This window comes from Benincasa hispida, unplaced genomic scaffold, assembly GCF_027475165.1.
Source record: "Benincasa hispida cultivar pf3 unplaced genomic scaffold, pf3_genome.v1.1 HicScf88, whole genome shotgun sequence".
Lineage (NCBI taxonomy): Eukaryota > Viridiplantae > Streptophyta > Magnoliopsida > Cucurbitales > Cucurbitaceae > Benincasa > Benincasa hispida.
This window is the reverse complement of record NW_028327020.1, coordinates 36,004-47,736: the sequence shown is the minus strand read 5'-3', so window position 1 is coordinate 47,736 and position 11,733 is coordinate 36,004. Positions and strand designations below refer to the sequence as shown.

The window sequence follows — 11,733 nt, the reverse complement described above, 5'->3', positions numbered from 1 at the left end:
TTCTAGTGCTACATTATCAAAATGCTCTACGCATTGCTTTTTTTGGTTTCTTGACAAAACTCAATCGAATTTGCTTCAGTCGTCGCCTCTTCCTCGCCATTTTCTCAGGCAATGTCTCCCTCTTCTTCTCAACCTTATTTACCTTTGGCTTCTTTACATATCTTGGATCCACCTGATATGCTTTTGGAGTAACTGGCACTCCACGTTTTTGAGCTTCATTAAAGAGTGAATTTGCTTTGTCCAGACGGTTATGGGCACACAATTTTCCCATCAATAGATCATATGTCTTAATCCCAGGTTCACACCCATCCTTCTTCATCTTTGCAAAAACAACCAGAGCATGATCAATTCTCTCAATCCCACACAAAATCTTCAGAAACTCATAATAAGCCTTCTTATCAAGTGCATCACCATATCCTGCAGACCTCATTCTGTCAATCATTTCATCCCCCTCTCCTGTTCTTGCCGCTTGATACAAACTTTTAATCAAAATAAGGAACGTTTCAGCATTGGGATGACATCCCCACTCCCCCATCCGATGAAACAAATTTACTGCATCAGAGGTTTTCCTAATCTTGCACAAATTATTAATCAGCACATTGAAAGTTTCCACATTTCGTGGAACCCCACGATAATCCATTTCCACTAGAATTTCCTCAGCCTCAGAATGAAGTCGGAACGGATCCTTTTTCCTACAAAGTTTGCAAACACAGTCAAGCAAAGCATTATATGCCGTAGTCCCTAACTCAAACCCGCCCCTGTACATCTCACCCGCCAGCCTTTTTGCTTCATCAAGTTTCCCATCAACGCACCATCCTTTGACCAGAGTATCGCAAATTGCTTCATCGGGGAAAAACTCGTGAGCCAAGTCTTTGACCATCTTTTCTGCATGGCTCGCGAAGCCATTTTCACAGAGCTTCTCCACCACCAGCCTAAGTGACTCTTTATCCCTCTTGAGCCCGTAATTCTTCTCCATCGTCTCAAAAAACGAGATCAACTTCGTGGATCGCCCAGCACGAGCGAACCGATCAATAGACGACAGCAGGGTTTTAGCCCCGCTAATTCCTAAACCTTTCGCAAGAACTTCATGAACCGCATTGAAATCCTTTCTACGACCAAAATAATCAATAAAATACGAGATAGTTTCATCCGTGTGATGAAAATCAGGATTCGATACTAACCACTCATTAAACCCTAACACCGTCCGACCAGCTTCCGATGAGAGATTGAGCGTATTGAGAACTAACTCCGGATTTGGTTTAACATGCGAAAAGCTAAGTTGAAGACGCTGCGTAATAGGAAGAGGATCCAAATCAGGGTCTTTGAGAAGCTCGGATGCAAGTGATTGCGATGTTTGATCCAGGTCATTGTCTCCGGATTCGGAAAAGAACGAATGAGAAAGTGAGAGATACAAGGGAGAAGAATACCTCAATGCTGCCTCATGATGCCGGAAATGGTGGAAGAGAGACGTCAAATTTCGATGTAAAAGAACGTTCCTCGAACAATCATTCAAAGAAGTCGAAGACGGTGATGATAAAGATCGAATAAAAAGAGTTCGAAGTTGCAGATACGGTAATGGCGGCATCGTGGACGATGAACTCTGAAAAAGAAAAGGAAAATGGAACTCAGCTTGGAAGAAGAACGCTAATGGAAGCTGGAGCAAGACGAAAAAACCTAAGCGACGAGTCCAGCTATTGGGCTGGGCCAATTATTACTAAGGATTACAAACTTTTTGGGCTTTTAGAAAGATGGGCTTATGAAATTGGACAGATATTCGGATGGCGTGATTTTACCTATTTGTCCTTCAAATGAAAACCAAAAGATTGGTTAAGTTTCATTCTCGTCCGGTACTTCAAGTTTTGTTTAATTTTTACTCTTAGATGGAAATGTGAGGTTCTGATTTTATGTAGACATCGATATATAGCAATTTTGAAAAAGTTCATAAAAATTGGTGAAAATTATTATAATTAGTTAATGAAATTATGATTGTGATTAAATTAGACTATTATTGACAATTTTTAATCATTATTTCTATAAAGTAAGACAAGATTTAGATGTATATTGTAAAATATTTGTGTAAATGTAGATGCGAGAACATAAATTTAAAAAATAAATAAATAAATAATTACAAATTAATATCAAATATTGAAAGTTAATTGCAAAATTAAAGAACATGAAATACTTGCATATAAAATAACCGTAAATTATTTATTATAAAATAGAGTTGATATAAAAATGAAGAGGCATAGCATTTAATGTAACATAATAGAATAGAAAAATCATAATATTAAATATAAGAAGGAGGTAAAAATCATAACATTAGACATAACACACAACAAAATGGAAAAGAAAGAAGAAAAAGAAAAGAAGGTGATAGAGCTTGAGAGAAATATTAGAGAACTCGCACCAATTCAAATTTGTGGTAAAATGATGTGAAAATTTAATGGAAGAGATTTAAATAAAAATATATGATTTTCAATGTAAAATTAAAAAAAAAAATCCATCGAACTAATATAACCAATTATAAAAAGAAAAAAAAAAGAAAAAATTTCGAGAAATGGGGAGAAAAATCGAAATTTCCTTCTACTACAATTTCGAGAGATTTTAAAGTAGATGCTAATGTTAACTAAATTTTGAAATAAAAATCAAAATGCATTTTTCAAATATTCCTTGATATTTGTGGCTGGTTTAAAATTCACCGAGTTCCCGTTTTTACCCTATCAAATTAAAGGATGATGTCACCATTCACCAATCTTATTTCAGTTAGGTTTGAACTTTTTTTGAAAATCACAATCTTATATTACTTTCCATGATTGTGTATTCAGGGTTTTTTTTTCTTTTCTTCTTCTCAATTCAAACCTAATTTAAAATTTAAAATACAGACTTGGTGATGTGTTTTTTTTTTTTTCCCCCTCACCAAACTTCTTTTAGTATGATTAGGTATAGGAAATTCAAACTACAAATCTCGTAGTTATTAATACATGAATATGTTAATTGAGCTATGTTCGATTTATTTTTTTCTTCAAGATTTTGTATGGATGACCTTTTCACAAGTTCCTTTATGATTGACGAACCGCCCTTCACAATCGTATGAAATTTAACATTATGCTTATATCATTGTGCACTACCACTTTTTATAACTTATTGAGTTAGAGATATTGGTCATGTATATCATAGCCCTAATTAGACATGTTGATCCCTAACGCAATATGCGCTTTGACATAAGCAAAAAGCTATATTTCATATGTTTATGAGAGATGAGTTATCAATTATAAAGAAACCCGTGAAAGGGTCATCCATTAAAAAAAACTCATTTTTTCAACCCTACTACAAACGTAATTGTTCCATTTCTACTAAATGTCTGTTATGGCTAGGGTTAGGATTGGTTTCAGACCTACTACAAATACATAATTGTTCAGAGTCGTGCTTACCCAAACACAATAATCCTAATCCTAAAAAGGCAAAAATTATATAGTAAAACCATTCAAGTCTAGAATTAATAGAGAAAAGTATTAAAAATTCAAACGGTAACAAAACGACTAAAAAGGCATTAAAATTTCAAACCCATCTGACCAACCAGAATAAAATGACTAACAATTAAAAGAGAAAGATATTAAAAAATTCAATCAAGTTTTCTTAAAATTGAAAACGGGGACTATAGATTTTCATTTTTCACCATCAAAAAACGAATGAAGGGAATAATATAAAAATTAAATATATCTATACTATCTAAAAGGGGCTATGAAAAAAAAACCTTTGATTTCTTCTTTTGCCTCTTTTAGTAATTGGTTATAGGGTTATACAATGTAATTTTACACTAAAATTAAAAAATATAATTTATAATTCACGTAAATTAATCTTATCTCTAATATTTTATTCCAAAATTTGTCATTCAAAATAATCTCATTCACGTGTATTTTATTGCTTTAAATTTTGGTCGATGTAAGATCTACCATATATCATTAAAAAATAAAATTACACATAAATTAAATTAATTTAAAATTTAGTTATCTCTAATATTTCATTCAATATCAAACTTTATCATTAAAAAAACTATATCATTTACGTGGATTTCAAAAATAAATAAATTAAATTCATATTTAAATCATTAAATTAAAATTTTAAAACTCCAAATTATAACAAATTCTCTACATCATCATGTTAAAATAAAATTAAAAAGCAACTCTACATCACGTTAAATATATATATATATTATCTAAATCTAAAAGGATTTTTGGAAAAAAAAAAAATTATTTCAAATGATAAAATTGTTGAAAATATTTATAAGATATAGTAAAATTTTAAAACTATCAATACTTTCATTGTCTATCAGCATATAGTTCTAAAATTTTGTTATATTTTGTAAATATTTTAGCTTATTTTTTTATATTTAAAGACAACAAAAAAATATAATTTTGATATCTAAATTTTCTCAATAAATAGTTGAATTAAATTTCTCTTTCTAGATCAAGTAAGTCCTCTCTCTTCTTCTTCTACATATTTTTGTCGTTCTCTCCAATTTATTTGTTTTATTTATTTATTTTCGAAGAAAATTTGTTTCAGCATTATGGTATTTTTATTTTTGTTTAATTAATAGCACCATTGTTCCCATATATTGAAGTTCTCATCTTGGTAAGAAATTTGGTCCAAGAAATTTGTCAATGTTCAATCAATTTAGAAGTTGGCAGAGAGACAAAGAAGAGAGTGATCGACCATTTTGTTTTTATGCTTTTGTAGTTTTTTTTTTTCACTTTTAAAATTTTATAAAAGCATATCAATGAGTCTAAGGATTTATAATTATTTATTATTTATTCATTTTTTTTTATTTTCTCTTTTCAATTTTGTTGTAGTTACACACTAATTCTTGCCTTTATAATTTGGAAAATGAAGTTCAAAATCAACCAGAGATCATTGCAATTCTAACAAAGAGAATAAGTTTGGGTATATGTCTTGCATATAAGAATAATAATATTTTGGTTTAAATTAAAATTGGAAAAAAATTGAAAATTATGAGCATAATCAAATACTCATTTTATAATTTTTTTTTTAATGAAGAAATGTTTTATAAAAAAATAGAAAAATTAATATATTTGTGAATAACCAAATCATCTAATTCAAAATAAATAAAATATAGCAAAAAAAGATTAATGTAATCAAATCATCCAAAAAAAATAAATTAGGAAGGATTATCATGGTGTTTTCTAATATTAGTTTGAATGAAGTTTAAAATTAAGAAGACAATCAAAAGTAATTAACTAGAAATTTGTAACAAGTTAAAAGAAATATTTCTGTTTTGCTTAAGATTTAAAATTAATAGGGTAATCAAGTCCTCCGATAATTTATTTTTTAAAATAAGAAAGGATTATCATAATTATAAAAATTTAGAAAAAAAAAACAGTTTGAATCAAAGTTTGAAAATAAGAACCAAATTAAGGAGCAATTATCTCTAAAAAGAGATTTTTTTTTTTTTTTATATGTAGAGAAGGATTATCACGATACTTTTTTTGGCAAATGATCACATTTTAAAAAAAGTATATAATTTTTTGTTTAAATAAAAGTTGGAAATTAAGGTATATCAAATCAATCAAAATCAAAACCAAAATAATTATTTTTAATTTAGAGAGGAAGATTTGAATAGAGGTTATTAGTTTTTTTAGTACAAATAGACCATGAATTCTAAAATCGGATCATTAGTTTGAATAACTTTATAATTTAAATAAAAATCTCTCAATGATTTTTTTAATCGGTGACATATATAGATTCACAATAAATTCTAACAAAAAAAAATCTATCAATAGATCTTTCGAATAAACAATTACTTATTATTCTTAAAAATATTCAAATATTTATTTTATTTAACATATAATAATATACAAATAGTATTTTCTTTTAAAATTTTATGGATATATATATGGAGTAATATTATTTTCATCATGTAAATTAAATCATTTTTAATCATTTTTAATTTATCTTTGATTTTAAAATCTTGATTATTATTGTTTGTTAAATTTTAAAGTCAATTTTTTTTTTTATCAACCATCACAGTAACTTATTCAAAAGTAATTTAGAGTTAGATTTTAAAATCTTGACTTTTATGGTTTTTTATAACTAATTTTAGATTCATTTTTCAATCTTCACATTAGTTGATTTGGGCTTCTATTTTTTCTTCCAAATTCTCTTCATCATAAATGAAAGTTGTATTATTAGACTTCTATAATACAATTCTCTTGTTAAGCTTCACATAACAAGTGCAATGCATGTACTAACCAATTAGTTTAAACAAATAACGAATAACAAATATATTTTTCTCCATAAAAAAACTGAAGACCATGTATTTCGCTGCTTAATATATTTAAACAAATAACAAATGAAATCAATAGGACAACCGAAAGTATATTAACTAAATTTGAAAAACTTGAAAGTATGAGGCTAATGCCACGTTTAAGGCGCTGAGTTGGTTATTATACTTGGTAGGTTATAATAGTTTGTGTTTGAGATGTATACTATTTTAGTGTGAGTTATAATATTATGTATTTTGGGTGCAGTCTATTTTAGTATGAATAGAAAATAGTTGAGGGAAATATGGCATAAAAATGAAATAAAAATAGCAATAATATATAATTAATTGTGAGTTATAATAATTGAAAACATGAAATACCAACAAAGAATGAACTATAATAGTGGATCCCACTCCTAAAATGTCATTTTAACCTAAAATGATTACAATATAAAAGTAAAAAAGCCAAGAGAGAATTTTGTTATAAATATACAGACACATATATACACACACAAACACAAGTAGATATATATTTTGTGTATTATATGCGTGACAAATCCAAAACGTATAATTAGGGGCGTACCTTCAATATATGGAAAATTGTAGATATGACAAGATTCTCAAATTTTGTTTATTCCGTATTCCAATTTTGCTCATTTAACAAATCCACGTTTTTCGCTATATCAGTATATCAATTGTGTATTTTTTTTCCACTTGATTTGTATATTTTTTGTTTGCAGCAATATGAGTTATTATTGACTTTAATTTTTGTATTTGCTACAATTTTTTAATCCTTTTGTAGTTTTCTTTCCTTTTTAAATGATGTTGTTTGTTTCGTTTTTAAGTACAGATGTAAAGAAGATCGGGGAGATTCAACCTAAAGCTCACTAATAATCGGTTTAGTATAGGGTTGTTCAAAAATTTCGACAACCCGAACAACCCGGACTATCTAACTCAAATTATAGGGGTTGAGTTTTGAACTTTTTCTATTTTTGTGGGTTAGATAAATAAAAATTTAGGTTGATCCAACCTAATCTGAATTACACATATATATACCTCTTTGTTCAAAGCTTGGCTACTTTGAGTTAATGAACTTATGAATTGTTAATATTTTTATTTTAAAATGGTTATGATATTTGTATTTGTTTAAAGTTTGTAATAAATATCTTAGGCCCCCTTTGGTGACTATTTTGTTTTTTTGTTTTCGTTTTTTAAAATTAAGCCTATATCATCTACATTTCTTACCATGATTTGCATCAAGTACAATATTGAATTCTTAACCAATTCTAAAAGTAAAAACAACTTTTTGAAAGCTACTTAGTTCTCAAAATTTGGCTTGATTTTTTAAACCACTGGTAGATTATAAAGAAAGAAATTTGGAGGTGGAAGTATTGTCCATAGATTTAATTCTTTTTAAAAAAATTAAAAAAAAAATGGTTACCAAATGGGCCTATTGTTCGATTTTATATCCCAAAACTCTGTCATTTGTAAATAATAAACTTATTCTATTAATCATTAAAGATATTATTGAAGTTTGATTCAATAAAGTTATTATTCGATATACAAATTGCTCATTTCCTTATAGAAATAAATCCAATAAACTAAAAGATCCATGACTATTACCTGAGTACTTGAAATGTGGAGATATAAGAGTGGATAAAGTTTGAGTAAATAGCCAAAATAATCTATAGTATACGAAGAAGGTTGGGTACCTTATTCTGTTAACACTATTGGATAAGGTCCACTTTGTAGATGTTACAAATGTTGTAAAGTGCTACAAGCGAAGTGATCCTGATTCGTTCACGTGGTGACATGAGGAGTTAGGGCGTACTATGCAAAGCGTTTGCATAAGATCAGACCAAGAAATAGGTCACTCTTACTTTAGAACGCTGTTTACTGTTTAAGACTGACTATTTCAAAGCGATGATTTAGGTAACTTAACCTTAATCCTGAGCTAACTATGGACTCCTGTTAGATTATCCTTAGATTTGCATGGGGTAGATAACTAGGGACATACGTTGTAAGATGGAATCCACTCCTACTCGCTTTCAAGGATAATAGAGAGGTTGTTCCTTAAGTGCTAACTTCAGGTCTGGAACAAAGGATCCCACCCTCTCATTGCCCCGAGAGGTACTCAGTTTGATGATTGGATCACAAACCAATGGTTCATTAGAGGATCAATGGAATTTAAGGAACAAGAGGTAATCTTGGAGGTAAAACAACTATTGCCGTAATTATGAACAACCTGTGAAGGGTTAACTTATTAATTATGGTTATAGCGAGTGGATATAATATATCTACAGTGAGGGGAATGACCCGGTAGTTAACGAATGGTGGTTAATTAGGTTAAAAAATTTAGCTAGTTAATCTCGGATCGTTGGAGCTCATGATTTGTAGACCCATTAGGTCTTCCTACTCGCTCACAAATGGAATAAATCTTAAAATAGTGCGATGAGTGAATTTGAAACGTTTATATTCGAATGAAGGGAATAGTAATTATATGCGATATAATTACGCGTTTAATTATCGAATTAAACGAAATTGGAGAATTGGATAATATTTAAATATGTTTTAAATATTAATTTCATGAATAGGGATTCATGGTAGTGAATTTGGTGTTTAATTAATTTAATATTTGATATTAAATTAATATAATTAATTATTAATTTTATTTCAAAAATTAATTAATTGATTAATTTTTTTTATAAAATTAATAAAATTCCAATTTAATTAAAAGAATTAAAACTACAATTTGAGTTTAATTTTGAAATGAATTTCAAAATAAAAGAGAAATGTTGGTTTTGGAGAAACCCACTAAAAGTGGGATTTTCCCACCTCATAAACACCTTATCTTCAAACTCAAAATCCACACTGAAGTTTTTGAAGATTAATTCATGCAAACTAGATTTTGCTGAGAAAATATTGAAGAAGGGTTCTTCGAGTTTCTGCTGCAAACCAGTTTCTTCTCTCAAATTTTTCTCTAAATTCAAATAATTTTGAGTCTCATAACTCAATCTAAGGTCCTAGAGAATAATAGAGATCTTTTGATAGTTCACAACCTATAGCTGAGGAGATTGGAATTGATTTCGTGGATTGAAGAAAGTCTTCAAAGATAATACTGAAATCACTCTTTTCATATGATGGACATGCTTGATTTCTTGCTAAAATTGATGAATTAAAGTGCTTAATGATCTTGAAATCTTCCGCTGTTAGCTTGCTAACTCCAACAACCATAGATATTTACTGATTTTATTTTTTTGTTAGTCTTTTATTTTTTTTTAAAAAAAATTAAAAATTAGTGTAAACCTTGGGAAGGTTGAACTTTACATCATTGTTTATCATTTAGAAAATGAAGTTTTTAAAAAATAGTAGAACTATCAAAATTATCGTTGCCTCCTAGAAATATTGTACCAACACTAAGATGTATTCCATAATAACTCGTCTTCTCCTAAAAAATTTAAATGTGCTCATTTTGTCCTTTAGAAAAAAAAAGACGATAATATTAATTTGATTGATTCAAGTATGTGAGAGTTGTCGTTGTTTGAAGTTGAGAAACATCATGTCGGTCTAAGCAATTGTGTGTGTGTTTTTTTTTAAGAAATACATTCTAAAATAATAATATTAAAACTTCCGTTAATAGCACAAATAAAAAAAATTTAAATTTTTTTTGATGAATCACTCTCTTTAAAAGACAAATAAATAAATAAATAAATAATAAAAACAAAAACAACCAGCATTATCTCAATTTCTTTTTTAAAATGCTTGCTTTCTCCATTTTTTTTTAAACAATATAGTTTCTACACTCTCTCTTTTACATAAATAACTGATAACTCGGTATTTCCTTGTATAAGCATGTGTAAGAAAACTCCAAAGCCTCACACCTGAAAATCTCTTTTTTGGGTGTCTTGATCTTCTTCTTCTTCTTTTGCCTCTGTTTCTGATTTACTGACATAAAAAGCTGAGGAAAATTTCCATTTCCTTGGACACTATAGGTAACCTTTCTTGTTCTTTTCTGATCTTTTTACATTTCAAGAAGTAAAGAAATAGGGTTTTATTCCTTTCTTTCTTGGGAAACATTTATTTATGAAACAGAACCTAAATGCTATTCATGGAAGAGCTATATTGGTACAAAGCAGAGTCAATGCTGATGCGTTCCAACCCTATCACTGTGCAAGAAGACTATGGGGCTCCATGTAAGACTATGGGGCTCCAACTATTGTTCAAGAAGAAAAAAAAAAAGGATTTTAAATGTTAAATATTGGGATGCGGCTATATACATGTTACAAAAATTAAATTTTCGTAATGGTTTACTTCTAGCTTTGCATGCATGGATTTGTCCAAGTTTAAGAGGTGAGGGACGAGAGGGTCATAGCGCGATTCTTGTTGGCAAACGACTCTTCATCTTTGGTGGTTGTGGCAAATCTACCAGCAATAATAGTGATGAAGTGTATTATAATGTTTTCTACATATTGAATACAGGTAAATACCAATTTGCTATTCTATTTTGATTTCAGTATATATTCACCGTCTATCCATAATTAAGCCCATTATCTAACACTCGTGATTACAAAAGGAAAAAAAAATATGATGGATTGTAATTGCATTTCCTATATTTTAGAGATATTTGTTTGGAAAGAAGGTACAACATCTCCATGCGATAGCCATACTTGCTGCTCATCCTGGAAGAATAAAGTTATACTTGCTGCTCATGACTATACAACCATTTCTTTTGGAAACAGCTTCAATCTTTCCGATCTTGCCGTTTGGGAATCCAACATAACACGCCGACCACGCAGCCAACAACGGCGCCCCCGGTCGACGCCAATGCCGCCACTTAGGCTGCCCCCACCCCCGTCTCCACCACGGTCCCCACCCCCACCCCTGCATCGGCATGCTTGCAACTGTTATGAATCCGTATGTGAATCAAGGAACTGCAAGTGTCGTCAGAGAAACCAGGCGTGCGGCGACAGTTGTCATTGTCACAGAAACAAACTTGCTTGCAAGAATCCTAATCGTAGGTGACTTTAGAAGTTAAGTAAATGTAAGTCAACAAGTATGTACAAGAATAATGCTGAGTTTCATGTTCTAAGTTCCATTTTCAGCTTTAGTTTCTTTTAGTGTCTGCTTTCTCCAAAAGTATATAGAATAAATAGTTGTCTTTTCAAGGCTTTGGTCTATAATGTCGGATGTGTAATGGATGGGATGTTTCTGCCTTGAATAAGAAATTAACATAATTTTTTCTTACAAATCAAAGTTACACTTCTAAAAGTGATTAGAGAAGAAATTTCTTTTCTTTTTTTCATTTTTTCAATAATAAAAAAAACAATACATTCAAGAACTAACCAAGGCCACAAAAACCGCCAAGGACGGTGGAGAACCAATCTAGGATAACAAGAGAAGCCCCACCTACAACCTCAGAGTCCGAAGAAGAATTAACAACAAAATTGTATTGACTT

At 29.8% G+C, this 11,733-nt stretch overlaps 1 pseudogene across 1 annotated transcript; it reads right to left on the bottom strand.

Annotated features, from left to right (window-relative positions):
• Positions 1-6: 6 nt before the first annotated feature.
• On the bottom strand, positions 7-1,655 carry LOC150029846 (small ribosomal subunit protein mL104 (rPPR9) pseudogene; annotated as a pseudogene). Its single transcript, XR_016527300.1, has one exon. The product of XR_016527300.1 is annotated as a small ribosomal subunit protein mL104 (rPPR9) pseudogene (transcript).
• Positions 1,656-11,733: the final 10,078 nt, after the last annotated feature.